This window comes from Salvelinus fontinalis, chromosome 40 (assembly GCF_029448725.1).
Source record: "Salvelinus fontinalis isolate EN_2023a chromosome 40, ASM2944872v1, whole genome shotgun sequence".
Taxonomy (NCBI): domain Eukaryota; kingdom Metazoa; phylum Chordata; class Actinopteri; order Salmoniformes; family Salmonidae; genus Salvelinus; species Salvelinus fontinalis.
The window spans coordinates 3,076,295-3,102,648 of NC_074704.1; the positions used below are offsets into that span (position 1 = coordinate 3,076,295).

The 26,354-nt window shown below is 39.6% G+C and overlaps 51 non-coding genes across 51 annotated transcripts; all 51 read left to right on the forward strand.

The window, feature by feature from the left end:
- Positions 1-283: 283 nt before the first annotated feature.
- Positions 284-365, forward strand: trnal-aag (transfer RNA leucine (anticodon AAG)). The gene has a single exon. It is a non-coding gene; the product is annotated as a tRNA-Leu (tRNA).
- Positions 366-701: 336 nt separating this feature from the next.
- On the forward strand, positions 702-783 carry trnal-aag (transfer RNA leucine (anticodon AAG)). The gene has a single exon. It is a non-coding gene; the product is annotated as a tRNA-Leu (tRNA).
- Positions 784-1,116: 333 nt separating this feature from the next.
- Positions 1,117-1,198, forward strand: trnal-aag (transfer RNA leucine (anticodon AAG)). The gene has a single exon. It is a non-coding gene; the product is annotated as a tRNA-Leu (tRNA).
- Positions 1,199-1,533: 335 nt separating this feature from the next.
- trnal-aag (transfer RNA leucine (anticodon AAG)) lies at positions 1,534-1,615 on the forward strand. Its single transcript has one exon. It is a non-coding gene; the product is annotated as a tRNA-Leu (tRNA).
- Positions 1,616-1,953: 338 nt separating this feature from the next.
- trnal-aag (transfer RNA leucine (anticodon AAG)) lies at positions 1,954-2,035 on the forward strand. The gene has a single exon. It is a non-coding gene; the product is annotated as a tRNA-Leu (tRNA).
- A 754-nt stretch (positions 2,036-2,789) lies between these two features.
- On the forward strand, positions 2,790-2,874 carry trnan-auu (transfer RNA asparagine (anticodon AUU)). Its single transcript is given in 2 exon segments — positions 2,790-2,827; positions 2,831-2,874. It is a non-coding gene; the product is annotated as a tRNA-Asn (tRNA).
- Positions 2,875-3,210: 336 nt separating this feature from the next.
- Positions 3,211-3,292, forward strand: trnal-aag (transfer RNA leucine (anticodon AAG)). The gene has a single exon. It is a non-coding gene; the product is annotated as a tRNA-Leu (tRNA).
- Positions 3,293-3,628: 336 nt separating this feature from the next.
- Positions 3,629-3,710, forward strand: trnal-aag (transfer RNA leucine (anticodon AAG)). Its single transcript has one exon. It is a non-coding gene; the product is annotated as a tRNA-Leu (tRNA).
- A 335-nt stretch (positions 3,711-4,045) lies between these two features.
- Positions 4,046-4,127, forward strand: trnal-aag (transfer RNA leucine (anticodon AAG)). Its single transcript has one exon. It is a non-coding gene; the product is annotated as a tRNA-Leu (tRNA).
- Positions 4,128-4,466: 339 nt separating this feature from the next.
- On the forward strand, positions 4,467-4,548 carry trnal-aag (transfer RNA leucine (anticodon AAG)). Its single transcript has one exon. It is a non-coding gene; the product is annotated as a tRNA-Leu (tRNA).
- A 332-nt stretch (positions 4,549-4,880) lies between these two features.
- On the forward strand, positions 4,881-4,962 carry trnal-aag (transfer RNA leucine (anticodon AAG)). Its single transcript has one exon. It is a non-coding gene; the product is annotated as a tRNA-Leu (tRNA).
- A 336-nt stretch (positions 4,963-5,298) lies between these two features.
- On the forward strand, positions 5,299-5,380 carry trnal-aag (transfer RNA leucine (anticodon AAG)). The gene has a single exon. It is a non-coding gene; the product is annotated as a tRNA-Leu (tRNA).
- Positions 5,381-5,718: 338 nt separating this feature from the next.
- Positions 5,719-5,800, forward strand: trnal-aag (transfer RNA leucine (anticodon AAG)). Its single transcript has one exon. It is a non-coding gene; the product is annotated as a tRNA-Leu (tRNA).
- Positions 5,801-6,136: 336 nt separating this feature from the next.
- trnal-aag (transfer RNA leucine (anticodon AAG)) lies at positions 6,137-6,218 on the forward strand. The gene has a single exon. It is a non-coding gene; the product is annotated as a tRNA-Leu (tRNA).
- Positions 6,219-6,556: 338 nt separating this feature from the next.
- trnal-aag (transfer RNA leucine (anticodon AAG)) lies at positions 6,557-6,638 on the forward strand. Its single transcript has one exon. It is a non-coding gene; the product is annotated as a tRNA-Leu (tRNA).
- Positions 6,639-6,974: 336 nt separating this feature from the next.
- On the forward strand, positions 6,975-7,056 carry trnal-aag (transfer RNA leucine (anticodon AAG)). Its single transcript has one exon. It is a non-coding gene; the product is annotated as a tRNA-Leu (tRNA).
- A 338-nt stretch (positions 7,057-7,394) lies between these two features.
- trnal-aag (transfer RNA leucine (anticodon AAG)) lies at positions 7,395-7,476 on the forward strand. The gene has a single exon. It is a non-coding gene; the product is annotated as a tRNA-Leu (tRNA).
- Positions 7,477-7,812: 336 nt separating this feature from the next.
- Positions 7,813-7,894, forward strand: trnal-aag (transfer RNA leucine (anticodon AAG)). Its single transcript has one exon. It is a non-coding gene; the product is annotated as a tRNA-Leu (tRNA).
- A 332-nt stretch (positions 7,895-8,226) lies between these two features.
- Positions 8,227-8,308, forward strand: trnal-aag (transfer RNA leucine (anticodon AAG)). Its single transcript has one exon. It is a non-coding gene; the product is annotated as a tRNA-Leu (tRNA).
- A 331-nt stretch (positions 8,309-8,639) lies between these two features.
- Positions 8,640-8,721, forward strand: trnal-aag (transfer RNA leucine (anticodon AAG)). The gene has a single exon. It is a non-coding gene; the product is annotated as a tRNA-Leu (tRNA).
- A 336-nt stretch (positions 8,722-9,057) lies between these two features.
- On the forward strand, positions 9,058-9,139 carry trnal-aag (transfer RNA leucine (anticodon AAG)). Its single transcript has one exon. It is a non-coding gene; the product is annotated as a tRNA-Leu (tRNA).
- Positions 9,140-9,475: 336 nt separating this feature from the next.
- Positions 9,476-9,557, forward strand: trnal-aag (transfer RNA leucine (anticodon AAG)). The gene has a single exon. It is a non-coding gene; the product is annotated as a tRNA-Leu (tRNA).
- A 335-nt stretch (positions 9,558-9,892) lies between these two features.
- On the forward strand, positions 9,893-9,974 carry trnal-aag (transfer RNA leucine (anticodon AAG)). The gene has a single exon. It is a non-coding gene; the product is annotated as a tRNA-Leu (tRNA).
- A 336-nt stretch (positions 9,975-10,310) lies between these two features.
- trnal-aag (transfer RNA leucine (anticodon AAG)) lies at positions 10,311-10,392 on the forward strand. The gene has a single exon. It is a non-coding gene; the product is annotated as a tRNA-Leu (tRNA).
- Positions 10,393-10,719: 327 nt separating this feature from the next.
- On the forward strand, positions 10,720-10,801 carry trnal-aag (transfer RNA leucine (anticodon AAG)). Its single transcript has one exon. It is a non-coding gene; the product is annotated as a tRNA-Leu (tRNA).
- A 332-nt stretch (positions 10,802-11,133) lies between these two features.
- On the forward strand, positions 11,134-11,216 carry trnal-aag (transfer RNA leucine (anticodon AAG)). The gene has a single exon. It is a non-coding gene; the product is annotated as a tRNA-Leu (tRNA).
- A 332-nt stretch (positions 11,217-11,548) lies between these two features.
- trnal-aag (transfer RNA leucine (anticodon AAG)) lies at positions 11,549-11,630 on the forward strand. Its single transcript has one exon. It is a non-coding gene; the product is annotated as a tRNA-Leu (tRNA).
- Positions 11,631-11,957: 327 nt separating this feature from the next.
- On the forward strand, positions 11,958-12,039 carry trnal-aag (transfer RNA leucine (anticodon AAG)). Its single transcript has one exon. It is a non-coding gene; the product is annotated as a tRNA-Leu (tRNA).
- Positions 12,040-12,371: 332 nt separating this feature from the next.
- trnal-aag (transfer RNA leucine (anticodon AAG)) lies at positions 12,372-12,453 on the forward strand. Its single transcript has one exon. It is a non-coding gene; the product is annotated as a tRNA-Leu (tRNA).
- Positions 12,454-12,785: 332 nt separating this feature from the next.
- Positions 12,786-12,867, forward strand: trnal-aag (transfer RNA leucine (anticodon AAG)). The gene has a single exon. It is a non-coding gene; the product is annotated as a tRNA-Leu (tRNA).
- A 337-nt stretch (positions 12,868-13,204) lies between these two features.
- On the forward strand, positions 13,205-13,286 carry trnal-aag (transfer RNA leucine (anticodon AAG)). Its single transcript has one exon. It is a non-coding gene; the product is annotated as a tRNA-Leu (tRNA).
- A 336-nt stretch (positions 13,287-13,622) lies between these two features.
- On the forward strand, positions 13,623-13,704 carry trnal-aag (transfer RNA leucine (anticodon AAG)). Its single transcript has one exon. It is a non-coding gene; the product is annotated as a tRNA-Leu (tRNA).
- A 336-nt stretch (positions 13,705-14,040) lies between these two features.
- trnal-aag (transfer RNA leucine (anticodon AAG)) lies at positions 14,041-14,122 on the forward strand. The gene has a single exon. It is a non-coding gene; the product is annotated as a tRNA-Leu (tRNA).
- Positions 14,123-14,457: 335 nt separating this feature from the next.
- Positions 14,458-14,539, forward strand: trnal-aag (transfer RNA leucine (anticodon AAG)). The gene has a single exon. It is a non-coding gene; the product is annotated as a tRNA-Leu (tRNA).
- A 336-nt stretch (positions 14,540-14,875) lies between these two features.
- On the forward strand, positions 14,876-14,957 carry trnal-aag (transfer RNA leucine (anticodon AAG)). The gene has a single exon. It is a non-coding gene; the product is annotated as a tRNA-Leu (tRNA).
- Positions 14,958-15,292: 335 nt separating this feature from the next.
- Positions 15,293-15,374, forward strand: trnal-aag (transfer RNA leucine (anticodon AAG)). The gene has a single exon. It is a non-coding gene; the product is annotated as a tRNA-Leu (tRNA).
- A 336-nt stretch (positions 15,375-15,710) lies between these two features.
- trnal-aag (transfer RNA leucine (anticodon AAG)) lies at positions 15,711-15,792 on the forward strand. The gene has a single exon. It is a non-coding gene; the product is annotated as a tRNA-Leu (tRNA).
- Positions 15,793-16,124: 332 nt separating this feature from the next.
- Positions 16,125-16,206, forward strand: trnal-aag (transfer RNA leucine (anticodon AAG)). The gene has a single exon. It is a non-coding gene; the product is annotated as a tRNA-Leu (tRNA).
- A 336-nt stretch (positions 16,207-16,542) lies between these two features.
- Positions 16,543-16,624, forward strand: trnal-aag (transfer RNA leucine (anticodon AAG)). The gene has a single exon. It is a non-coding gene; the product is annotated as a tRNA-Leu (tRNA).
- Positions 16,625-16,949: 325 nt separating this feature from the next.
- trnal-aag (transfer RNA leucine (anticodon AAG)) lies at positions 16,950-17,031 on the forward strand. Its single transcript has one exon. It is a non-coding gene; the product is annotated as a tRNA-Leu (tRNA).
- A 332-nt stretch (positions 17,032-17,363) lies between these two features.
- trnal-aag (transfer RNA leucine (anticodon AAG)) lies at positions 17,364-17,445 on the forward strand. The gene has a single exon. It is a non-coding gene; the product is annotated as a tRNA-Leu (tRNA).
- Positions 17,446-17,777: 332 nt separating this feature from the next.
- On the forward strand, positions 17,778-17,859 carry trnal-aag (transfer RNA leucine (anticodon AAG)). Its single transcript has one exon. It is a non-coding gene; the product is annotated as a tRNA-Leu (tRNA).
- Positions 17,860-18,195: 336 nt separating this feature from the next.
- trnal-aag (transfer RNA leucine (anticodon AAG)) lies at positions 18,196-18,277 on the forward strand. Its single transcript has one exon. It is a non-coding gene; the product is annotated as a tRNA-Leu (tRNA).
- A 754-nt stretch (positions 18,278-19,031) lies between these two features.
- trnal-aag (transfer RNA leucine (anticodon AAG)) lies at positions 19,032-19,113 on the forward strand. The gene has a single exon. It is a non-coding gene; the product is annotated as a tRNA-Leu (tRNA).
- A 335-nt stretch (positions 19,114-19,448) lies between these two features.
- Positions 19,449-19,530, forward strand: trnal-aag (transfer RNA leucine (anticodon AAG)). The gene has a single exon. It is a non-coding gene; the product is annotated as a tRNA-Leu (tRNA).
- A 336-nt stretch (positions 19,531-19,866) lies between these two features.
- On the forward strand, positions 19,867-19,948 carry trnal-aag (transfer RNA leucine (anticodon AAG)). Its single transcript has one exon. It is a non-coding gene; the product is annotated as a tRNA-Leu (tRNA).
- Positions 19,949-20,284: 336 nt separating this feature from the next.
- Positions 20,285-20,366, forward strand: trnal-aag (transfer RNA leucine (anticodon AAG)). Its single transcript has one exon. It is a non-coding gene; the product is annotated as a tRNA-Leu (tRNA).
- A 336-nt stretch (positions 20,367-20,702) lies between these two features.
- trnal-aag (transfer RNA leucine (anticodon AAG)) lies at positions 20,703-20,784 on the forward strand. Its single transcript has one exon. It is a non-coding gene; the product is annotated as a tRNA-Leu (tRNA).
- Positions 20,785-21,119: 335 nt separating this feature from the next.
- trnal-aag (transfer RNA leucine (anticodon AAG)) lies at positions 21,120-21,201 on the forward strand. The gene has a single exon. It is a non-coding gene; the product is annotated as a tRNA-Leu (tRNA).
- A 327-nt stretch (positions 21,202-21,528) lies between these two features.
- On the forward strand, positions 21,529-21,610 carry trnal-aag (transfer RNA leucine (anticodon AAG)). Its single transcript has one exon. It is a non-coding gene; the product is annotated as a tRNA-Leu (tRNA).
- A 332-nt stretch (positions 21,611-21,942) lies between these two features.
- On the forward strand, positions 21,943-22,024 carry trnal-aag (transfer RNA leucine (anticodon AAG)). The gene has a single exon. It is a non-coding gene; the product is annotated as a tRNA-Leu (tRNA).
- Positions 22,025-26,354: the final 4,330 nt, after the last annotated feature.

Below are 26,354 nucleotides of genomic sequence, written 5' to 3' on the forward strand. Positions count from 1 at the left end.
CCAATTCCCACGTCTGTTATTGAAATTATCTCATGCGTTTCTCAGATTCAATCTGCTACAGACATGAAAGCAGAAACGATTTATATGTGTACACGAAGGAAGAAAGAGGAACATGAGATAAATTAACAGTTTTAAAAAGAAAATCAAAAACGATGAAGGAAGAGCAACATGAGATCCATAACAATTTTAATTAAAGAAGAAAATTAAAAAGAAGACAAAGTTACAAGGGAGTGCCGATGCTCTAGGTAACTGATGGGAAAGTGTGAATATTTTGCTAAAGCAGGGTAGTGTGGCCGAGCGGTCTAAGGCGCTGGATTAAGGCTCCAGTCTCTATGGAGGCGTGGGTTCAAATCCCACCACTGCCATCTTTATTGAGTTTGTTTGCGCAAGGACAAATAAAGGGAATCCAGCTTTTACCCCAATTCCCACGTCTGTTATTGAAATTATCTCATGCGTTTCTCAGATTCAATCTGCTACTGACATGAAAGCAGAAACGATTTATATGTGTACACGAAGGAAGAAAGAGGAACATGAGATAAATTAACAGTTTTAAAAAGAAAATCAAAAACGATGAAGGAAGAGCAACATGAGATCCATAACAATTTTAATAAAAGAAGGAAATTAAAAAGAAGACAAAGTTACAAGGGAGTGCCGATGCTCTAGGTAACTGATGGGAAAGTGTGATTATTTTGCTAAAGCAGGGTAGTGTGGCCGAGCGGTCTAAGATGCTGGATTAAGGCTTCAGTCTCTATGGAGGCGTGGGTTCAAATCCCACCACTGCCATTTTTATTGAGTTTGTTTGCGCAAGGACAAATAAAGGGAATCCAGCCTTTACCCCAATTCCCACGTGTATTGAAATTATCTGCTGCGTTTTTCAGATTCAATCTGCTTCAGACATAAAAGCAGAAACAAATTATATGTGTACACGAAGGAAGAAAGAGGAACATGAGATAAATTAACAGTTTTAAAAAGAAAATCAAAAACGATGAAGGAAGAGCAACATGAGATCCATAAAAAAATATATTAAAGAAGAAAATTAAAAAGAAGACAAAGTTACAAGGGAGTGCCGATGCTCTAGGTAACTGATGGGAAAGTGTGAATATTTTGCTACAGCAGGGTAGTGTGGCCGAGCGGTCTAAGGCGCTGGATTAAGCCTTCAGTCTCTACGGAGGCGTGGGTTCAAATCCCACCACTGCCATCTTTATTGAGTTTGTTTGCGCAAGGACAAATAAAGGGAATCCAGCCTTTACCCCAATTCCCACGTCTGTTATTGAAATTATCTCATGCGTTTTTCAGATTCAATCTGCTTCAGACATAAAAGCAGAAACGAATTATATGTGTACACGAAGGAAGAAAGAGCAACATGAGATAAATTAACATTTTTAAAAGAAAATCAAAAACGATGAAGGACGAGCAACATGAGATCCATAACAATTTTAATTAAACAAGAAAATTAAAAAGAAGACAAAGTTATAAGGGAGTGCCGATGCTCTAGGTAACTGATGGGAAAGTGTGAATATTTTGCTAAATTAGGGTAGTGTGGCCGAGCGGTCTAAGGCGCTGGATTAAGGCTCCAGTCTCTATGGAGGCGTGGGTTCAAATCCCACCACTGCCATCTTTATTGAGTTTGTTTGCGGAAGGACAAATAAAGGGAATCCAGCCTTTACCCCAATTCCCACGTCTGTTATTGAAATTATCTGCTGCGTTTTTCAGATTCAATCTGCTTCAGACATAAAAGCAGAAACGAATTATATGTGTACACAAAGGAAGAAAGAGCAACATGAGATAAATTAACATTTTTAAAAAGAAAAACAAAAACGATGAAGGAAGAGCAACATGAGATCCATAAAAAAAAATTAATTAAAGAAGAAAATTAAAAAGAAGACAAAGTTACAAGGGAGTGCCGATGCTCTAGGTAACTGATGGGAAAGTGTGAATATTTTGCTAAAGCAGGGTAGTGTGGCCGAGCGTTCTAAGGCGCTGGATTAAGTTTCCAGTCTCTATGGAGGCGTGGGTTCAAATCCCACCACTGCCATCTTTATTGAGTTTGTTTGCGCAAGGACAAATAAAGGGAATCCAGCTTTTACCCCAATTCCCACGTCTGTTATTGAAATTATCTCATGCGTTTCTCAGATTCAATCTGCTACTGACATGAAAGCAGAAACGATTTATATGTGTACACGAAGGAAGAAAGAGGAACATGAGATAAATTAACAGTTTTAAAAAGAAAATCAAAAACGATGAAGGAAGAGCAACATGAGATCCATAACAATTTTAATAAAAGAAGGAAATTAAAAAGAAGACAAAGTTACAAGGGAGTGCCGATGCTCTAGGTAACTGATGGGAAAGTGTGATTATTTTGCTAAAGCAGGGTAGTGTGGCCGAGCGGTCTAAGGCGCTTGAATAAGGCTCCACTCTCTATGGAGGCGTGGGTTCAAATCCCACCACTGCCATCTTTATTGAGTTTGTTTGCGCAAGGACAAATAAAGGGAATCCAGCCTTTACCCCAATTCCCACGTGTGTTATTGAAATTATCTGCTGCGTTTTTCAGATTCAATCTGCTTCAGACATAAAAGCAGAAACAAATTATATGTGTACACGAAGGAAGAAAGAGGAACATGAGATAAATTAACAGTTTTAAAAAGAAAATCAAAAACGATGAAGGAAGAGCAACATGAGATCCATAAAAAAATATATTAAAGAAGAAAATTAAAAAGAAGACAGAGTTACAAGGGAGAGCCGATGCTCTAGGTAACTGATGGGAAAGTGTGAATATTTTGCTACAGCAGGGTAGTGTGGCCGAGCGGTCAAAGGCTCTGGATTATTAAGGCTCCAGTCTCTATGGAGGCGTGGGTTCAAATCCCACCACTGCCATCTTTATTGAGTTTGTTTGCGCAAGGACAAATAAAGGGAATCCAGCTTTTACCCCAATTCCCACGTCTGTTATTGAAATTATCTCATGCGTTTCTCAGATTCAATCTGCTACAGACATGAAAGCAGAAACGATTTATATGTATACACGAAGGAAGAAAGAGGAACATGAGATAAATTAACAGTTTTAAAAAGAAAATCAAAAACGATGAAGGAAGAGCAACATGAGATCCATAACAATTTTAATTAAAGAAGGAAATTAAAAAGAAGACAAAGTTACAAGGGAGTGCCGATGCTCTAGGTAACTGATGGGAAAGTGTGAATATTTTGCTAAAGCAGGGTAGTGTGGCCGAGCGGTCTAAGATGCTGGATTAAGGCTTCAGTCTCTATGGAGGCGTGGGTTCAAATCCCACCACTGCCATCTTTATTGAGTTTGTTTGCGCAAGGACAAATAAAGGGAATCCAGCCTTTACCCCAATTCCCACATGTGTTATTGAAATTATCTGCTGCGTTTTTCAGATTCAATCTGCTTCAGACATAAAAGCAGAAACGAATTATATGTGTACACGAAGGAAGAAAGAGCAACATGAGATAAATTAACTCTTTTAAAAAGAAAATCAAAAACGATGAAGGAAGAGCAACATGAGATCCATAACAATTTTAATTAAAGAAGAAAATTAAAAAGAAGACAAAGTTACAAGGGAGTGCCGATGCTCTAGGTAACTGATGGGAAAGTGTGAATATTTTGCTACAGCAGGGTAGTGTGGCCGAGCGGTCTAAGGCGCTGGATTAAGGCTCCAGTCTCTAATGAGGCGTGGGTTCAAATCCCACCACTGCCATCTTTATTGAGTTTGTTTGCGCAAGGACAAATAAAGGGAATCCAGCCTTTACCCCAATTCCCACGTCTGTTATTGAAATTATCTCATGCGTTTTTCAGATTCAATCTGCTTCAGACATAAAAGCAGAAACGAATTATATGTGTACACGAAGGAAGAAAGAGCAACATGAGATAAATTAACATTTTTAAAAGAAAATCAAAAACGATGAAGGACGAGCAACATGAGATCCATAACAATTTTAATTAAACAAGAAAATTAAAAAGAAGACAAAGTTATAAGGGAGTGCCGATGCTCTAGGTAACTGATGGGAAAGTGTGAATAATTAGCTACAGCAGGGTAGTGTGGCCGAGCGGTCTAAGGCGCTTGATTAAGGCTCCAGTCTCTATGGAGGCGTGGGTTCAAATCCCACCACTGCCATCTTTATTGAGTTTGTTTGCGCAAGGACAAATAAAGGGAATCCAGCCTTTACCCCAATTCCCACGTCTGTTATTGAAATTATCTGCTACGTTTTTCAGATTCAATCTGCTTCAGACATAAAAGCAGTAACGATTTATATGTGTACACGAAGGAAGAAAGAGCAACATGAGATAAATTAACATTTTTAAAAAGAAAATCAAAAACGATGAAGGAAGAGCAACATGAGATCCATAAAAATTTTAATTAAAGAAAAAAAAATTAAAAAAGAAGACAAAGTTACAAGGGAGTGCCGATGCTCTAGGTAACTGATGGGAAAGTGTGAATATTTTGCTAAAGCAGGGTAGTGTGGCCGAGCGGTTTAAGGCGCTGGATTAAGGCTCCAGTCTCTATGGAGGCGTGGGTTCAAATCCCACCACTGCCATCTTTATTGAGTTTGTTTGCGCAAGGACAAATAAAGGGAATCCAGCCTTTACCCCAATTCCCACGTCTGTTATTGAAATTATCTGCTGCGTTTTTCAGATTCAATCTGCTTCAGACATAAAAGCAGAAACGAATTATATGTGTACACAAAGGAAGAAAGAGCAACATGAGATAAATTAACATTTTTAAAAAGAAAATCAAAAACGATGAAGGAAGAGCAACATGAGATCCATAAAGATTTTAAAGAAGAAAATTAAAAAGAAGACAAAGTTACAAGGGAGTGCTGATGCTCTAGGTAACTGATGGGAAAGTGTGAATATTTTGCTAAAGCAGGGTAGTGTGGCAGAGCGGTCTAAGGCGCTGGACAAAGGCTCTAGTCTCCATGGAGGTGTGGGTTCAAATCCCACCACTGCCATCTTTATTGAGTTTGTTTGCGCAAGGACAAATAAAGGGAATCCAGCCTTTACCCCAATTCCCACGTCTGTTATTGAAATTATCTGCTGCGTTTTTCAGATTCAATATGCTTCAGACATAAAAGCAGAAAGTAATTATATGTGTACAAGAAGGAAGAAAGAGCAACATGAGATAAATTAACAGTTTTAAAAAGAAAATCAAAAACGATGAAGGAAGAGCAACATGAGATCCATATCAATTTTAATTAAAGAAGAAAATTAAAAAGAAGACAAAGTTACAAGGGAGTGCTGATGCTCTAGGTAACTGATGGGAAAGTGTAAATATTTTGCTAAAGCAGGGTAGTGTGGCCGAGCGGTCTAAGGCGCTGGATTAAGGCTCCAGTCTCTGTGGAGGCGTGGGTTCAAATCCCACCACTGCCATCTTTATTGAGTTTGTTTGCGCAAGGACAAATAAAGGGAATCCAGCCTTTACCCCAATTCCCACTTCTGTTATTGAAATTATCTGCTGCGTTTTTCAGATTCAATCTGCTTCAGACATAAAAGCAGAAACGAATTATATGTGTACACAAAGGAAGAAAGAGCAACATGAGATAAATTAACATTTTTAAAAAGAAAATCAAAAACGATGAAGGAAGAGCAACATGAGATCCATAAAAAAAAATTTATTAAAGAAGAAAATTAAAAAGAAGACAAAGTTACAAGGGAGTGCCGATGCTCTAGGTAACTGATGGGAAAGTGTGAATATTTTGCTAAAGCAGGGTAGTGTGGCAGAGCGGTCTAAGGCGCTGGACTAAGGCTCTAGTCTCCATGGAGGTGTGGGTTCAAATCCCACCACTGCCATCTTTATTGAGTTTGTTTGCCCAAGGACAAATAAAGGGAATCCAGCCTTTACCCCAATTCCCACGTCTGTTATTGAAATTATCTGCTGCGTTTTTCAGATTCAATATGCTTCAGACATAAAAGCAGAAAGTAATTATATGTGTACAAGAAGGAAGAAAGAGCAACATGAGATAAATTAACAGTTTTAAAAAGAAAATCAAAAACGATGAAGGAAGAGCAACATGAGATCCATATCAATTTTAATTAAAGAAGAAAATTAAAAAGAAGACAAAGTTACAAGGGAGTGCCGATGCTCTAGGTAACTGATGGGAAAGTGTAAATATTTTGCTAAAGCAGGGTAGTGTGGCCGAGCGGTCTAAGGCGCTGGATTAAGGCTCCAGTCTCTATGGAGGCGTGGGTTCAAATCCCACCACTGCCATCTTTATTGAGTTTGTTTGCGCAAGGACAAATAAAGGGAATCCAGCCTTTACCCCAATTCCCACTTCTGTTATTGAAATTATCTGCTGCGTTTTTCAGATTCAATCTGCTTCAGACATAAAAGCAGAAACGAATTATATGTGTACACAAAGGAAGAAAGAGCAACATGAGATAAATTAACATTTTTAAAAAGAAAATCAAAAACGATGAAGGAAGAGCAACATGAGATCCATAAAAAAATTTTTATTAAAGAAGAAAATTAAAAAGAAGACAAAGTTACAAGGGAGTGCCGATGCTCTAGGTAACTGATGGGAAAGTGTGAATATTTTGCTAAAGCAGGGTAGTGTGGCCGAGCGGTCTAAGGCGCTGGATTAAGGCTCCAGTCTCTATGGAGGCGTGGGTTCAAATCCCACCACTGCCATCTTTATTGAGTTTGTTTGCGCAAGGACAAATAAAGGGAATCCAGCCTTTACCCCAATTCCCACGTCTGTTATTGAAATTATCTGCTGCGTATTTCAGATTCAATCTGCTTCAGACATAAAAGCAGAAACGAATTATATGTGTACACAAAGGAAGAAAGAGCAACATGAGATAAATTAACATTTTTAAAAAGAAAATCAAAAACGATGAAGGAAGAGCAACATGAGATCCATAACAATTTTAATTAAAGAAGAAAATTAAAAAGAAGACAAAGTTACAAGGGAGTGCCGATGCTCTAGGTAACTGATGGGAAAGTGTGAATATTTTGCTAAAGCAGGGTAGTGTGGCCGAGCGGTCTAAGGCGCTGGATTAAGGCTCCAGTCTCTGTGGAGTCGTGGGTTCAAATCCCACCACTGCCATCTTTATTGAGTTTGTTTGCGCAAGGACAAATAAAGGGAATCCAGCCTTTACCCCTATTCCCACGTCTGTTATTGACATTATCTGCTGCGTTTTTCAGATTCAATCTGCTTCAGACATAAAAGCAGAAACGAATTATATGTGTACACAAAGGAAGAAAGAGCAACATGAGATAAATTAACACTTTTAAAAAGAAAATCAAAAACGATGAAGGAAGAGCAACATGACATCCATAAAAAAAAATTTATTAAAGAAGAAAATTAAAAAGAAGACAAAGTTACAAGGGAGTGCCGATGCTCTAGGTAACTGATGGGAAAGTGTGAATATTTTGCTAAAGCAGGGTAGTGTGGCCGAGCGGTCTAAGGCGCTGGATTAAGGCTCCAGTCTCTATGGAGGCGTGGGTTCAAATCCCACCACTGCCATCTTTATTGAGTTTGTTTGCGCAAGGACAAATAAAGGGAATCCAGCCTTTACCCCAATTCCCACGTCTGTTATTGAAATTATCTGCTGCGTTTTTCAGATTCAATCTGCTTCAGACATAAAAGCAGAAACGAATTATATGTGTACACAAAGGAAGAAAGAGCAACATGAGATAAATTAACATTTTTAAAAAGAAAATCAAAAACGATGAAGGAAGAGCAACATGAGATCCATAACAATTTTAATTAAAGAAGAAAATTAAAAAGAAGACAAAGTTACAAGGGAGTGCCGATGCTCTAGGTAACTGATGGGAAAGTGTGAATATTTTGCTAAAGCAGGGTAGTGTGGCCGAGCGGTCTAAGGCGCTGGATTAAGGCTCCAGTCTCTGTGGAGTCGTGGGTTCAAATCCCACCACTGCCATCTTTATTGAGTTTGTTTGCGCAAGGACAAATAAAGGGAATCCAGCCTTTACCCCTATTCCCACGTCTGTTATTGACATTATCTGCTGCGTTTTTCAGATTCAATCTGCTTCAGACATAAAAGCAGAAACGAATTATATGTGTACACAAAGGAAGAAAGAGCAACATGAGATAAATTAACACTTTTAAAAAGAAAATCAAAAACGATGAAGGAAGAGCAACATGAGATCCATAAAGATTTTAAAGAAGAAAATTAAAAAGAAGACAAAGTTACAAGGGAGTGCTGATGCTCTAGGTAACTGATGGGAAAGTGTGAATAATTTGCTAAAGCAGGGTAGTGTGGCCGAGCGGTCTAAGGCGCTGGCTTAAGGCTCCAGTCTCTGTGGAGTCGTGGGTTCAAATCCCACCACTGCCATCTTTATTGAGTTTGTTTGCGCAAGGACAAATAAAGGGAATCCAGCCTTTACCCCTATTCCCACGTCTGTTATTGACATTATCTGCTGCGTTTTTCAGATTCAATCTGCTTCAGACATAAAAGCAGAAACTAATTATATGTGTACACAAAGGAAGAAAGAGCAACATGAGATAAATTAACACTTTTAAAAAGAAAATCAAAACGATGAAGGAAGAGCAACATGAGATCCATAAAGATTTTAAAGAAGAAAATTAAAAAGAAGACAAAGTTACAAGGGAGTGCTGATGCTCTAGGTAACTGATGGGAAAGTGTGAATATTTTGCAAAAGCAGGGTAGTGTGGCCGAGCGGTCTAAGGCGCTGGATTAAGGCTCCAGTCTCTGTGGAGGCGTGGGTTCAAATCCCACCACTGGCATCTTTATTGAGTTTGTTTGCGCAAGGACAAATAAAGGGAATCCAGCCTTTACCCCAATTCCCACTTCTGTTATTGAAATTATCTGCTGCGTTTTTCAGATTCAATCTGCTTCAGACATAAAAGCAGAAACGAATTATATGTGTACACGAAGGAAGAAAGAGCAACATGAGATAAATTAACACTTTTAAAAAGAAAATCAAAAACGATGAAGGAAGAGCAACATGAGATCTATAAAAAAAAAAATTTAAGAAGAAAATTAAAAAGAAGACAAAGTTACAAGGGAGAGCCGATGCTCTAGGTAACTGATGGGAAAGTGTGAATATTTTGCTACAGCAGGGTAGTGTGGCCGAGCGGTCTAAGGTGCTGGATTAAGGCTCCAGTCTCTATGGAGGCGTGGTTTCAAATCCCACCACTGCCAGCTTTATTGAGTTTGTTTGCGCAAGGACAAATAAAGGGAATCCAGCCTTTACCCCAATTCCCACGTCTGTTATTGAAATTATCTGCTGCGTTTTTCAGATTCAATCTGCTTCAGACATAAAAGCAGAAACGAATTATATGTGTACACGAAGGAAGAAAGAGCAACATGAGATAAATTAACAGTTTTAAAGAGAAAATCAAAAACGACGAAGGAAGAGCAACATGAGATCCATTAAAAAATGTATTAAAGAAGAAAATTAAAAAGAAGACAAAGTTACAAGGGAGTGACGATGCTCTAGGTAACTGATGGGAAAGTGTGAATATTTTGCTAAAGCAGGGTAGTGTGGCCGAGCGGTCTAAGGCGCTGGATTAAGCCTCCAGTCTCTGTGGAGGCGTGGGTTCAAATCCCACCACTGCCATCTTTATTGAGTTTGTTTGCGCAAGGACAAATAAAGGGAATCCAGGCTTTACCCCAATTCCCACGTCTGTTATTGAAATTATCTGCTGCGTTTTTCAGATTCAATCTGCTTCAGACATAAAAGCAGAAAGTAATTATATGTGTACAAGAAGGAAGAAAGAGCAACATGAGATAAATTAACAGTTTTAAAAAGAAAATCGAAACGATGAAGGAAGAGCAACATGAGATCCATAACAATTTTAATTAAAGAAGAAAATTAAAAAGAAGACAAAGTTACAAGGGAGTGCCGATGCTCTAGGTAACTGATGGGAAAGTGTGAATATTTTGCTAAAGCAGGGTAGTGTGGCCGAGCGGTCTAAGGTGCTGGATTAAGGCTCCAGTCTCTATGAAGGCGTGGTTTCAAATCCCACCACTGCCAGCTTTATTGAGTTTGTTTGCGCAAGGACAAATAAAGGGAATCCAGCCTTTACCCCAATTCCCACGTCTGTTATTGAAATTATCTGCTGCGTTTTTCAGATTCAATCTGCTTCAGACATAAAAGCAGAAACGAATTATATGTGTACACGAAGGAAGAAAGAGCAACATGAGATAAATTAAAAGTTTTAAAGAGAAAATCAAAAACGACGAAGGAAGAGCAACATGAGATCCATAAAAAAATGTATTAAAGAAGAAAATTAAAAAGAAGACAAAGTTACAAGGGAGTGACGATGCTCTAGGTAACTGATGGGAAAGTGTGAATATTTTGCTAAAGCAGGGTAGTGTGGCCGAGCGGTCTAAGGCGCTGGCTTAAGGCTCCAGTCTCTATGGAGGCGTGGGTTCAAATCCCACCACTGCCATCTTTGTTTGCGCAAGGACAAATAAAGGGAATCCAGCTTTTACCCCAATTCCCACGTCTGTTATTGAAATTATCTCATGCGTTTCTCAGATTCAATCTGCTTCAGACATAAAAGCAGAAACGAATTATATGTGTACACGCAGGAAGAAAGAGGAACATGAGATAAATTAACAGTTTTAAAAAGAAAATCAAAAACGATGAAGGAAGAGCAACATGAGATCCATAACAATTTTAATAAAAGAAGAAAATTAAAAAGAAGACAAAGTTACAAGGGAGTGCCGATGCTCTAGGTAACTGATGGGAAAGTGTGAATATTTTGCTAAAGCAGGGTAGTGTGGCCGAGCGGTCTAAGGCGCTGGATTAAGGCTCCAGTCTCTATGGAGGCGTGGGTTCAAATCCCACCACTGCCATCTTTATTGAGTTTGTTTGCGCAAGGACAAATAAAGGGAATCCAGCCTTTACCCCTATTCCCACGTCTGTTGTTGACATTATCTGCTGCGTTTTTCAGATTCAATCTGCTTCAGACATAAAAGCAGAAACGAATTATATGTGTACACAAAGGAAGAAAGAGCAACATGAGATAAATTAACACTTTTAAAAAGAAAATCAAAAACGATGAAGGAAGAGCAACATGAGATCCATAAAGATTTTAAAGAAGAAAATTAAAAAGAAGACAAAGTTACAAGGGAGTGCTGATGCTCTAGGTAACTGATGGGAAAGTGTGAATATTTTGCTAAAGCAGGGTAGTGTGGCCGAGCGGTCTAAGGCGCTGGATTAAGGCTCCAGTCTCTGTGGAGTCGTGGGTTAAAAATCCCACCACTGCCATCTTTATTGAGTTTGTTTGCGCAAGGACAAATAAAGGGAATCCAGCCTTTACCCCTATTCCCACGTCTGTTATTGACATTATCTGCTGCGTTTTTCAGATTCAATCTGCTTCAGACATAAAAGCAGAAACTAATTATATGTGTACACAAAGGAAGAAAGAGCAACATGAGATAAATTAACACTTTTAAAAAGAAAATCAAAAACGATGAAGGAAGAGCAACATGAGATCCATAAAGATTTTAAAGAAGAAAATTAAAAAGAAGACAAAGTTACAAGGGAGTGCTGATGCTCTAGGTAACTGATGGGAAAGTGTGAATATTTTGCTAAAGCAGGGTAGTGTGGCCGAGCGGTCTAAGGCGCTGGATTAAGGCTCCAGTCTCTATGGAGGCGTGGGTTCAAATCCCACCACTGCCATCTTTGTTTGCGCAAGGACAAATAAAGGGAATCCAGCTTTTACCCCAATTCCCACGTCTGTTATTGAAATTATCTCATGCGTTTCTCAGATTCAATCTGCTTCAGACATAAAAGCAGAAACGAATTATATGTGTACACGCAGGAAGAAAGAGGAACATGAGATAAATTAACAGTTTTAAAAAGAAAATCAAAAACGATGAAGGAAGAGCAACATGAGATCCATAACAATTTTAATAAAAGAAGAAAATTAAAAAGAAGACAAAGTTACAAGGGAGTGCCGATGCTCTAGGTAACTGATGGGAAAGTGTGAATATTTTGCTAAAGCAGGGTAGTGTGGCCGAGCGGTCTAAGGCGCTGGATTAAGGCTCCAGTCTCTATGGAGGCGTGGGTTCAAATCCCACCACTGCCATCTTTATTGAGTTTGTTTGCGGAAGGACAAATAAAGGGAATCCAGCCTTTACCCCTATTCCCACGTCTGTTATTGACATTATCTGCTGCGTTTTTCAGATTCAATCTGCTTCAGACATAAAAGCAGAAACGAATTATATGTGTACACAAAGGAAGAAAGAGCAACATGAGATAAATTAACACTTTTAAAAAGAAAATCAAAAACGATGAAGGAAGAGCAACATGAGATCCATAAAGATTTTAAAGAAGAAAATTAAAAAGAAGACAAAGTTACAAGGGAGTGCTGATGCTCTAGGTAACTGATGGGAAAGTGTGAATATTTTGCTAAAGCAGGGTAGTGTGGCCGAGCGGTCTAAGGCGCTGGATTAAGGCTCCAGTCTCTGTGGAGTCGTGGGTTCAAATCCCACCACTGCCATCTTTATTGAGTTTGTTTGCGCAAGGACAAATAAAGGGAATCCAGCCTTTACCCCTATTCCCACGTCTGTTATTGACATTATCTGCTGCGTTTTTCAGATTCAATCTGCTTCAGACATAAAAGCAGAAACTAATTATATGTGTACACAAAGGAAGAAAGAGCAACATGAGATAAATTAACACTTTTAAAAAGAAAATCAAAAACGATGAAGGAAGAGCAACATGAGATCCATAAAGATTTTAAAGAAGAAAATTAAAAAGAAGACAAAGTTACAAGGGAGTGCTGATGCTCTAGGTAACTGATGGGAAAGTGTGAATATTTTGCTAAAGCAGGGTAGTGTGGCCGAACGGTCTAAGGCGCTGGATTAAGGCTCCAGTCTCTATGGAGGCGTGGGTTCAAATCCCACCACTGCCATCTTTATTGAGTTTGTTTGCGCAAGGACAAATAAAGGGAATCCAGCCTTTACCCCGATTCCCACGTCTGTTATTGAAATGATCTGCTGCATTTTTCAGATTCAATATGCTTCAGACATAAAAGCAGAAACTATTTATATGTGTCCACGAAGGAAGAAAGAGCAACATGAGATAAATTAACATTTTTAAAAAGAAAATCAAAAACGATGAAGGAAGAGCAACATGAGATCCATAAAAAATTTAATTAAAGAAGAAAATTAAAAAGAAGACAAAGTTACAAGGGAGTGCCGATGCTCTAGGTAACTGATGGGAAAGTGTGAATATTTTTGCTAAAGCAGGGTAGTGTGGCCGAGCGGTCTAAGGCGCTGGATTAAGGCTCCAGTCTCTGTGGAGGCGTGGGTTCAAATCCCACCACTGCCATCTTTATTGAGTTTGTTTGCGCAAGGACAAATAAAGGGAATCCAGCCTTTACCCCAATTCCCACTTCTGTTATTGAAATTATCTGCTGCGTTTTTCAGATTCAATCTGCTTCAGACATAAAAGCAGAAACGAATTATATGTGTACACGAAGGAAGAAAGAGCAACATGAGATAAATTAACAGTTTTAAAAAGAAAAACAAAAACGATGAAGGAAGAGCAACATGAGATCCATAAAAAAATGTATTAAAGAAGAAAATTAAAAAGAAGATCAAGTTACAAGGGAGTGCCGATGCTCTAGGTAACTGATGGGAAAGTGTGAATATTTTGCTAAAGCAGGGTAGTGTGGCCGAGCGGTCTAAGGAGCTGGATTAAGGCTCCAGTCTCTATGGAGGCGTGGGTTCAAATCCCACCACTGCCATCTTTATTGAGTTTGTTTGCGCAAGGACAAATAAAGGGAATCCAGCCTTTACCCCAATTCCCACGTCTGTTATTGAAATTATCTGCTGCGTTTTTCAGATTCAATCTGCTTCAGACATAAAAGCAGAAACGAATTATATGTGTACACGAAGGAAGAAAGAGCAACATGAGATAAATTAACAGTTTTAAAGAGAAAATCAAAATCGACGAAGGAAGAGCAACATGAGATCCATAAAAAAATGTATTAAAGAAGAAAATTAAAAAGATGACAAAGTTACAAGGGAGTGACGATGCTCTAGGTAACTGATGGGAAAGTGTGAATATTTTGCTAAAGCAGGGTAGTGTGGCCGAGCGGTCTAAGGCGCTGGATTAAGGCTCCAGTCTCTGTGGAGGCGTGGGTTCAAATCCCACCACTGCCATCTTTATTGAGTTTGTTTGCGCAAGGACAAATAAAGGGAATCCAGCCTTTACCCCAATTCCCACGTCTGTTATTGAAATTATCTGCTGCGTTTTTCAGATTCAATCTGCTTCAGACATAAAAGCAGAAAGTAATTATATGTGTACAAGAAGGAAGAAAGAGCAACATGAGATAAATTAACAGTTTTAAAAAGAAAATCGAAACGATGAAGGAAGAGCAACATGAGATCCATAACAATTTTAATTAAAGAAGAAAATTAAAAAGAAGACAAAGTTACAAGGGAGTGCCGATGCTCTAGGTAACTGATGGGAAAGTGTGAATATTTTGCTAAAGCAGGGTAGTGTGGCCGAGCGGTCTAAGGCGCTGGATTAAGGCTCGAGTCTCTGTGGAGGCGTGGGTTCAAATCCCACCGCTGACATCTTTATTGAGTTTGTTTGCGCAAGGACAAATAAAGGGAATCCAGCCTTTACCCCAATTCCCACGTCTGTTATTGAAATTATCTGCTGCGTTTTTCAGATTCAATCTGCTTCAGACATAAAAGCAGAAACGAATTATATGTGTACACGAAGGAAGAAAGAGGAACATGAGATAAATTAACAGTTTTAAAAAGAAAATCAAAAACGATGAAGGAAGAGCAACATGAGATCCATGAAAAAATGTATTAAAGAAGAAAATTAAAAAGAAGACAAAGTTACAAGGGAGTGCCGATGCTCTAGGTAACTGATGGGAAAGTGTGAATATTTTGCTAAAGCAGGGTAGTGTGGCCGAGCGGTCTAAGGCGCTGGATTAAGGCTCCAGTCTCTGTGGAGGCGTGGGTTCAAATCCCACCACTGCCATCTTTATTGAGTTTGTTTGCGCAAGGACAAATAAAGGGAATCCAGCCTTTACCCCAATTCCCACGTCTGTTATTGAAATTATCTGCTGCGTTTTTCAGATTCAATCTGCTTCAGACATAAAAGCAGAAAGTAATTATATCTGTACAAGAAGGAAGAAAGAGCAACATGAGATAAATTAACAGTTTTAAAAAGAAAATCGAAACGATGAAGGAAGAGCAACATGAGATCCATAACAATTTTAATTAAAGAAGAAAATTAAAAAGAAGACAAAGTTACAAGGGAGTGCCGATGCTCTAGGTAACTGATGGGAAAGTGTGAATATTTTGCTAAAGCAGGGTAGTGTGGCCGAGCGGTCTAAGGCGCTGGATTAAGGCTCAAGTCTCTGTGGAGGCGTGGGTTCAAATCCCACCGCTGACATCTTTATTGAGTTTGTTTGCGCAAGGACAAATAAAGGGAATCCAGCCTTTACCCCAATTCCCACGTCTGTTATTGAAATTATCTGCTGCGTTTTTCAGATTCAATCTGCTTCAGACATAAAAGCAGAAACGAATTATATGTGTACACGAAGGAAGAAAGAGGAACATGAGATAAATTAACAGTTTTAAAAAGAAAATCAAAAACGATGAAGGAAGAGCAACATGAGATCCATAAAAAAATGTATTAAAGAAGAAAATTAAAAAGAAGACAAAGTTACAAGGGAGTGCCGATGCTCTAGGTAACTGATGGGAAAGTGTGAATATTTTGCTAAAGCAGGGTAGTGTGGCCGAGCGGTCTAAGGCGCAGGATTAAGGCTCCAGTCTCTGTGGAGGCGTGGGTTCAAATCCCACCACTGCCATCTTTATTGAGAAGGTTTGCGCAAGGACAAATAAAGGGAATCCAGCCTTTACCCCAATTCCCACGTCTGTTATTGAAATTATCTGCTGCTTTTTTCAGATTCAATATGCTTCAGACATAAAAGCAGAAACGAATTATATGTGTACACAAAGGAAGAAAGAGCAACATGAGATAAATTAACACTTTTAAAAAGAAAATCAAAAACGATGAAGGAAGAGCAACATGAGATCCATAAAGATTTTAAAGAAGAAAATTAAAAAGAAGACAAAGTTACAAGGGAGTGCCGATGCTCTAGGTAACTGATGGGAAAGTGTGAATATTTTGCTAAAGCAGGGTAGTGTGGCCGAGTGGTCTAAGGCGCTGGATTAAGGCTCCAGTGTCTGTGGAGGCGTGGGTTCAAATCCCACCACTGCCATCTTTATTGAGTTTGTTTGCGCAAGGACAAATAAAGGGAATCCAGCCTTTACCCCAATTCCCACTTCTGTTATTGAAATTATCTGCTGCGTTTTTCAGATTCAATCTGCTTCAGACATAAAAGCAGAAACGAATTATATGTGTACACGAAGGAAGAAAGAGCAACATGAGATAAATTAACAGTTTTAAAAAGAAAAACAAAAACGATGAAAAAAGAGCAACATGAGATCCATAAAAAAATGTATTAAAGAAGAAAATTAAAAAGAAGACAAAGTTACAAGGGAGTGCCGATGCTCTAGGTAACTGATGGGAAAGTGTGAATATTTAGCTAAAGCAGGGTAGTGTGGCCGAGCGGTCTAAGGCGCTGGAATAAGGCTCCAGTCTCTGTGGAGGCGTGGGTTCAAATCCCACCACTGCCATCTGTTTGCGCAAGGACAAATAAAGGGAATCCAGCTTTTACCCCAATTCCCACGTCTGTTATTGAAATTATCTCATGCGTTTCTCAGATTCAATCTGCTTCAGACATAAAAGCAGAAACGAATTATATGTGTACACGCAGGAAGAAAGAGGAACATGAGATAAATTAACAGTTTTAAAAAGAAAATCAAAAACGATGAAGGAAGAGCAACATGAGATCCATAACAATTTTAATAAAAGAAGAAAATTAAAAAGAAGACAAAGTTACAAGGGAGTGCCGATGCTCTAGGTAACTGATGGGAAAGTGTGAATATTTTGCTAAAGCAGGGTAGTGTGGCCGAGCGGTCTAAGGCGCTGGATTAAGGCTCCAGTCTCTATGGAGGCGTGGGTTCAAATCCCACCACTGCCATCTTTATTGAGTTTGTTTGCGCAAGGACAAATAAAGGGAATCCAGCCTTTACCCCTATTCCCACGTCTGTTATTGACATTATCTGCTGCGTTTTTCAGATTCAATCTGCTTCAGACATAAAAGCAGAAACGAATTATATGTGTACACAAAGGAAGAAAGAGCAACATGAGATAAATTAACACTTTTAAAAAGAAAATCAAAAACGATGAAGGAAGAGCAACATGAGATCCATAAAGATTTTAAAGAAGAAAATTAAAAAGAAGACAAAGTTACAAGGGAGTGCTGATGCTCTAGGTAACTGATGGGAAAGTGTGAATATTTAGCTAAAGCAGGGTAGTGTGGCCGAGCGGTCTAAGGCGCTGGAATAAGGCTCCAGTCTCTATGGAGGCGTGGGTTCAAATCCCACCACTGCCATCTTTATTGAGTTTTTTTGCGCAAGGACAAATAAAGGGAATCCAGCCTTTACCCCTATTCCCACGTCTGTTATTGACATTATCTAATGCGTTTTTCAGATTCAATCTGCTTCAGACATAAAAGCAGAAACTAATTATATGTGTACACAAAGGAAGAAAGAGCAACATGAGATAAATTAACACTTTTAAAAAGAAAATCAAAAACGATGAAGGAAGAGCAACATGAGATCCATAAAGATTTTAAAGAAGAAAATTAAAAAGAAGACAAAGTTACAAGGGAGTGCTGATGCTCTAGGTAACTGATGGGAAAGTGTGAATGTTTTGCTAAAGCAGGGTAGTGTGGCCGAGCGGTCTAAGGCGCTGGATTAAGGCTCCAGTCTCTATGGAGGCGTGGGTTCAAATCGCACCACTGCCATCTTTATTGAGTTTGTTTGCGCAAGGACAAATAAAGGGAATCCAGCCTTTACCCCAATTCCCACGTCTGTTATTGAAATGATCTGCTGCATTTTTCAGATTCAATCTGCTTCAGACATAAAAGCAGAAACTATTTATATGTGTACACGAAGGAAGAAAGAGCAACATGAGATAAATTAACATTTTTAAAAAGAAAATCAAAAACGATGAAGGAAGAGCAACATGAGATCCATAAAAAATTTAATTAAAGAAGAAAATTAAAAAGAAGACAAAGTTACAAGGGAGTGCCGATGCTCTAGGTAACTGATGGGAAAGTGTGAATATTTTGCTAAAGCAGGGTAGTGTGGCCGAGCGATCTAAGGCGCTGGATTAAGGCTCCAGTCTCTGTGGAGGCGTGGGTTCAAATCCCACCACTGCCATCTTTATTGAGTTTGTTTGCGCAAGGACAAATAAAGGGAATCCAGCCTTTACCCCAATTCCCACTTCTGTTATTGAAATTATCTGCTGCGTTTTTCAGATTCAATCTGCTTCAGACATAAAAGCAGAAACGAATTATATGTGTACACGAAGGAAGAAAGAGCAACATGAGATAAATTAACACTTTTAAAAAGAAAATCAAAAACGATGAAGGAAGAGCAACATGAGATCTATAAAAAAAAAAATTTAAGAAGAAAATTAAAAAGAAGACAAAGTTACAAGGGAGAGCCGATGCTCTAGGTAACTGATGGGAAAGTGTGAATATTTTGCTACAGCAGGGTAGTGTGGCCGAGCGGTCTAAGGTGCTGGATTTAAGGCTCAAGTCACTATGGAGGAGTGGGTTCAAATCCCACCACTGCCATCTTTATTGAGTTTGTTTGCGCAAGGACAAATAAAGGGAATCCAGCCTTTACCCCAATTCCAACGTCTGTTATTGAAATTATCTGCTGCGTTTTTCAGATTCAATCTGCTTCAGACATAAAAGCAGAAAGTAATTATATGTGTACAAGAAGGAAGAAAGAGCAACATGAGATAAATTAACAGTTTTAAAAAGAAAATCGAAACGATGAAGGAAGAGCAACAAGAGATCCATAACAATTTTAATTAAAGAAGAAAATTAAAAAGAAGACAAAGTTACAAGGGAGTGCCGATGCTCTAGGTAACTGATGGGAAAGTGTGAATATTTTGCTAAAGCAGGGTAGTGTGGCCGAGCGGTCTAAGGCGCTGGATTAAGGCTCAAGTCTCTGTGGAGGCGTGGGTTCAAATCCCACCGCTGACATCTTTATTGAGTTTGTTTGCGCAAGGACAAATAAAGGGAATCCAGCCTTTACCCCAATTCCCACGTCTGTTATTGAAATTATCTGCTGCGTTTTTCAGATTCAATCTGCTTCAGACATAAAAGCAGAAACGAATTATATGTGTACAAGAAGGAAGAAAGAGCAACATGAGATAAATTAACAGTTTTAAAAAGAAAATCAAAAACGATGAAGGAAGAGCAACATGAGATCCATAAAAAATTTAATTAAAGAAGAAAATTAAAAAGAAGACAAAGTTACAAGGGAGAGCCGATGCTCTAGGTAACTGATGGGAAAGTGTGAATTTTTTCCACAGCAGGGTAGTGTGGCCGAGCGGTCTAAGGCACTGGATTAAGGCTCCAGTCTCTATGGAGGCGTGGGTTCAAATCCCACCACTGCCATCTTTATTGAGTTTGTTTGCGGAAGGACAAATAAAGGGAATCCAGCCTTTACCCCAATTCCCACGTCTGTTATTGAAATTATCTGCTGCGTTTTTCAGATTCAATCTGCTTCAGACATAAAAGCAGAAACGAATTATATGTGTACACAAAGGAAGAAAGAGCAACATGAGATAAATTAACAGTTTTAAAAAGAAAATCAAAAACGATGAAGGAAGAGCAACATGAGATCCATAAAATTTTTTATTAAAGAAGAAAATTAAAAAGAAGACAAAGTTACAAGGGAGTGCCGATGCTCTAGGTAACTGATGGGAAAGTGTGAATATTTTGCTAAAGCAGGGTAGTGTGGCCGAGCGGTCTAAGGCGCTGGATTAAGGCTCCAGTCTCTGTGGAGGCGTGGGTTCAAATCCCACCACTGCCATCTTTATTGAGTTTGTTTGCGCAAGGACAAATAAAGGGAATCCAGCCTTTACCCCAATTCCCACGTGTGTTATTGAAATTATCTGCTGCGTTTTTCAGATTCAATCTGCTTCAGACATAAAAGCAGAAACGAATTATATGTGTACACGAAGGAAGAAAGATTAACATGAGATAAATTAACACTTTTAAAAAGAAAATCAAAAACGATGAAGGAAGAGCAACATGAGATCTATAAAAAAAAAAATTTAAGAAGAAAATTAAAAAGAAGACAAAGTTACAAGGGAGAGCCGATGCTCTAGGTAACTGATGGGAAAGTGTGAATATTTTGCTACAGCAGGGTAGTGTGGCCGAGCGGTCTAAGGTGCTGGATTAAGGCTCCAGTCTCTATGGAGGCGTGGTTTCAAATCCCACCACTGCCAGCTTTATTGAGTTTGTTTGCGCAAGGACAAATAAAGGGAATCCAGCCTTTACCCCAATTCCCACGTCTGTTATTGAAATTATCTGCTGCGTTTTTCAGATTCAATCTGCTTCAGACATAAAAGCAGAAACGAATTATATGTGTACACGAAGGAAGAAAGAGCAACATGAGATAAATTAACAGTTTTAAAGAGAAAATCAAAAACGACGAAGGAAGAGCAACATGAGATCCATAAAAAAATGTATTAAAGAAGAAAATTAAAAAGATGACAAAGTTACAAGGGAGTGACGATGCTCTAGGTAACTGATGGGAAAGTGTGAATTTTTTGCTAAAGCAGGGTAGTGTGGCCGAGCGGTCTAAGGCGCTGGATTAAGGCTCCAGTCTCTGTGGAGGCGTGGGTTCAAATCCCACCACTGCCATCTTTATTGAGTTTGTTTGCGCAAGGACAAATAAAGGGAATCCAGCCTTTACCCCAATTCCCACGTCTGTTATTGAAATTATCTGCTGCGTTTTTCAGATTCAATCTGCTTCAGACATAAAAGCAGAAAGTAATTATATGTGTACAAGAAGGAAGAAAGAGCAACATGAGATAAATTAACAGTTTTAAAAAGAAAATCGAAACGATGAAGGAAGAGCAACATGAGATCCATAACAATTTTAATTAAAGAAGAAAATTAAAAAGAAGACAAAGTTACAAGGGAGTGCCGATGCTCTAGGTAACTGATGGGAAAGTGTGAATATTTAGCTAAAGCAGGGTAGTGTGGCCGAGCGGTCTAAGGCGCTGGAATAAGGCTCCATTCTCTATGGAGGCGTGGGTTCAAATCCCACCACTGCCATTTTTGTTTGCGCAAGGACAAATAAAGGGAATCCAGCTTTTACCTCAATTCCCACGTCTGTTTTTGAAATTATCTCATGCGTTTCTCAGATTCAATCTGCTTCAGACATAAAAGCAGAAACGAATTATATGTGTACACGCAGGAAGAAAGAGGAACATGAGATAAATTAACAGTTTTAAAAAGAAAATCAAAAACGATGAAGGAAGAGCAACATGAGATCCATAACAATTTTAATAAAAGAAGAAAATTAAAAAGAAGACAAAGTTACAAGGGAGTGCCGATGCTCTAGGTAACTGATGGGAAAGTGTGAATATTTTGCTAAAGCAGGGTAGTGTGGCCGAGCGGTCTAAGGCGCTGGATTAAGGCTCCAGTCTCTATGGAGGCGTGGGTTCAAATCCCACCACTGCCATCTTTATTGAGTTTGTTTGCGCAAGGACAAATAAAGGGAATCCAGCCTTTACCCCTATTCCCACGTCTGTTATTGACATTATCTGCTGCGTTTTTCAGATTCAATCTGCTTCAGACATAAAAGCAGAAACGAATTATATGTGTACACAAAGGAAGAAAGAGGAACATGAGATAAATTAACACTTTTAAAAAGAAAATCAAAAACGATGAAGGAAGAGCAACATGAGATCCATAAAGATTTTAAAGAAGAAAATTAAAAAGAAGACAAAGTTACAAGGGAGTGCCGATGCTCTAGGTAACTGACGGGAAAGTGTGAATTTTTTATTAAAGCGGGGTAGTGTGGCCGAGCGGTCTAAGGCGCTGGATTAAGGCTCCAGTCTCTATGGAGGCGTGGGTTCAAATCCCACCACTGCCATCTTTATTGAGTTTGTTTGCGCAAGCTATCACATGTTCTGATTTTTTTTCAGGGTTTTTACGTTCATGTAGGACCATGCAAGGGAGAAAATAACAAATGTTCTCTGGCACGGATGGGGTTGCAACTCACGCGTGCAGTCCATCGCCTTAACCAATCAGCCACCAAGTCCTGTGCTCTCGCGGTGGCAGACGCACCTCCTACCGATGGTTATTCACGTCAAAGCCTTGATTGGAAACAAGGAAAGTGGGCCGGACTGGGCCGTGCGTCGATCCCAGCAGTCCATTTTAACAGTGGGTAGTGTGGCCGAGCTGTCCAGAGCACTAGATTTAAGGATCCAGTCTTTTCAGAGGTGTGGGTGCAAAGTCCACCGCTGCAACTTTTTCTCAACAGAAAACTGTAATGGTTCTCAACAAGGCCACCAAGGACACCGGACAAATAAAGGGAATCCAGCCTTTACTCCAATTCCCACGCCTATGTTACGCACGCCTCTGAGAAGAGGGAACGCAACTCCCTGCTACAACTCAACTCTCTGAAGTGCAAGAGGTATGGACTGTAGGTGCGAGTAAGGATGACGCAAAAGCAGAATTTACCGTTTACTAGAATTTATTTTCTTACACGGTAATATGGGGAAAAGGGGCTGGACGGAACCAAAGCAAAGAAAGTAAATATCAAAGTTCCCCCTCTCCTATCTAACCTGCCTACCCACTTAACTTACCTAACTTAACACCGCCTGGTGCCCTAACCAAAATACAGGGGGTGGTCCGCCCAGGTCTTACCTAGTGTGCCTAGACAGTAAATATACTACGGGTATATGTATGCCCTCGGGCCTCTTGCCTAAGCACTCCCAAAGTGCCTTCTCCTTCCCCCCTGGGAACAAACGAAACAGAGTAATTATTAACGATTTCACAAACACTCACAAACACAGGACATAGAAAAACTGCTACCAACAACAACAGAACTGCTACCAACAACAACAGTACATACCACACTTTCTGATACACAACCAACACTATATCACAATCTAATTTCTCTCAATCTCCAAATCTCTACTCCTTATCTTATCTCATCTCCTCTCTCCTCTCTCCCCTCTCCCCTCTCCCCTCTCCTCTCTCCCTTGGGGCAGAACACTGGCTTTTATCTTCAGGTGGCAATGGTGATTAGTGTCAGCTGCTTCTTGACGAGGGGGCGGGGTCAGCTCCAATCACAAATTAGCCTGGGGGTAGACCAATCAGCTGGTTGGGGAGTACTTCCAGAAGCCATCTCCTGAAACACACACACTAAAATACAAAACAGAACACAGAAACTGGGGAACGTAACACGCCCACCACAAAAATTGCAAACATACAGTTTGTAATAACAAAAACCAACGCTTCCCCAGTTAGTAAACCCGTGATAGAGCGTCAGAAACCACATTCGCTGAGCCCTTCACATAGGCTATATGTACATTATATCCTTGTACAATCAGAGCCCACCGCATAAGGCGGCGGTTCTGATTGTACATTTGCTTTAACCTGTTGGGGATGGGGGCGCTGTTTAGACTATTTATGCTAATTTGGCTAATTTTTGAAACGGCTTCCCACAAAATCCTTGATCGTACAATATGCATATTATTATTATTATTGGATAGAAAACAGTCTATAGTTTCTATAGGAGTTGAAATTTTGTCTCTAAGTGGAACAGAGCCCATTCTACAGCAATTTCCCTGACATGGATTCAGATTTCAGAAATGTTGGCCACTGTTCTGAAGTCAGTTAAAACGGCACTGATTTTGCTATGACTATACGGACACTTCTTACGTCTTCCCCTGGATGCCTTTACGTGATGACGATTCCAATGGGGTCGATTGCGCGTTCACAGGCACTACAAATGAAAAAACCCTGTAGCTAGCAAGTCTTTTCTTGCTGCGTAACGCGTGTGGAGGACACCGACCCTCTCCTGTTCCAAGCGTTAGTTTAGCCTGTTATATTTCTCCGGTCATCTTTTCACTCGTTATAGGAGTTAAAAACATCATAAGGTAGTTAATTTAAAGCGTTTTATAGCAATTTATATCCGTTTAGTGCGATTTTGGGACATTTATTTCTTTAACGCTGTGAATAGGTGGGCACGCTTTCAGTTCATCCCGAACGCAGTTGGCATTTTCACATGGCAAGAGGACAGCTTTCCACCAAAAGACGATTCCTCCCAAGAAAGGATCCTTTGCCCAAGATACTGATGGAAGAACAGCTCAAGGTAGGACATTTTTATTATGATAAATCGTGTTTCTGTCGAAACATTTTAGTGGCTTAGGACGCCATGTTTTTTGACGTAGCTTCGCTTGGCGCAAACTGTATTGAAAAGTAAGGATAAATTAAAAAATGTAATAACGCAATTGTATTAAGAATTAAATTGTCTATCAATCCCTGTCCACCCTATATTTTTTAGTCACGTTTATGAGTATTTATGTATAAGAGTAGATCACTGTCTAAGTGGCGCAAGGAAATTTTCTGACCAACTGAGCTACATTTCACATTGTCTAACCATGATTTTGGTGGCTAAATATAAACATTTTCGATCAAACTGTATATGCATGTTGTAATGTGATGTTACAGGAGTGTCATCGGAAGAATTCTGAGAAGGTTAGTGAAAAAATTAATATCTTTTGGCGATGTTGACTTTTATCGCTCACTTTGGCTAGAATCAATGCTGGGCTGCTAATTGCTATGTGCTAAGCTAATATAACGATTTATTGTGTTTTCGCTGTAAGACACTTAGAAAATCTGAAATATTGTCTGTATTCACAGGATCTGTGTCTTTCGATTCGTGTATGCTGTGTATTTTTACGAAATGTTTGATGATTAGTAAGTAGGTAAACACGTTGCTCTAAGTAGTTTTTCTATTCCATTTGTGACGGTGGGTGCAATTGTAACCTATGCCATCTACCTGAAATATGCACTTTTTTCTAACAAAACCTATCCCATACCATAAATATGTTATCAGACTGTCATCTAATGAGTTTTTTTGTTGGTTAGGGGCTATAAATATCTTAGTTTAGCCGAATTGGTGATGGCTACTGGTGTTGGTGGACAAATAAAAGATGGTGGATTATGCTAATGTGTTTTTAGGTAATAGATGTACATCTTTACATATTGTGTCTTCCCTGTAAAACATTTTAAAAATCGGAAATGTTGACTGGATTCACAAGATCTGTGTCTTTCATTAGCTGTATTGGACTTTAATGTGTGAAAGTTAAATATTTTAAAAAAATATTTTTTTTGAATTTCGCGGCACTGGTTTTTCAGTGGGGGGGGGGGGGGGGGTGTGCCGCTAGCGCCACGCTGATCCTAGACAGGTTAAGAACACTAAAGGATTATGGTCCGTGAAGACCATTACAGGCAAGGCACTGGATCCCACATATACCTCAAAGAACTGTAAGGCTAGCAATAAAGCTAGCGTCTCTTGTTCAATTGTGGAGTACCTTGACTGACACGAGTTGAACTTACGGGAGAAGAAACTGACGGGCCGATCCACTCCGTCTTCATCTTCCTGTAAGAGAACCGCACCCACCCCCACTATTCTAGCGTCAACCTCCAACTTAAAAGGTTTGTCAAAGTTGGTGGCGGCAAGCACTGGGGCACTACAAAGTAGCGCTTTAGCGGACTCAAACGCATGGTTACAGTCCTTGGACCACCTAAATGGTACCTTGAGACAAAGCAGAGATGAAAGGGGAGCTACTACCGTCGAGAAATTCTTACAGAATGTACGATAGTACCCTACCATCCCTAGGAATCTGCGCAACTGGCGTCGAGTCGTGGGAGCAGGAAAAGCAACAATTGCTTCCACTTTGCCAGTTACTGGGCGCACTTGACCTCGTCCCACTTGTTTTCCTAAGTAAGTCACCGTAGCCTTCCCAAACTCACACTTGGCCAAATTGAGGGTTAAAGAAGCATTCTCCAACCGCTGAAACACACTTTTCAAAGTGGAGAGATGATCAGACCAAGTAGACGAATGGATCACCACATCATCAAGGTATGCAGTACAATTTGGCACATCTGCAAACACAATGTTAACTAGACGCTGAAAAGTAGCAGGTGCATTACACATGCCAAAGGGCATCACAGTGTATTGTACAAAGTTATCAGGCATAACAAAAGCCGATATGTCAGAAGCTCTAGAGGTCAGAGGCACCTGCCAATAACCTTTTAACAAATCTAACTTACTAACGTAAGCAGCAGAGCCAATTCTATCAATGCAGTCATCTAATCGAGGTAGAGGAAAAGAATCAGACTTTGTAACTGCATTTACACGACGATAGTCCGTGCATAAGCGGGACGTACCGTCAGGCTTAGGAACA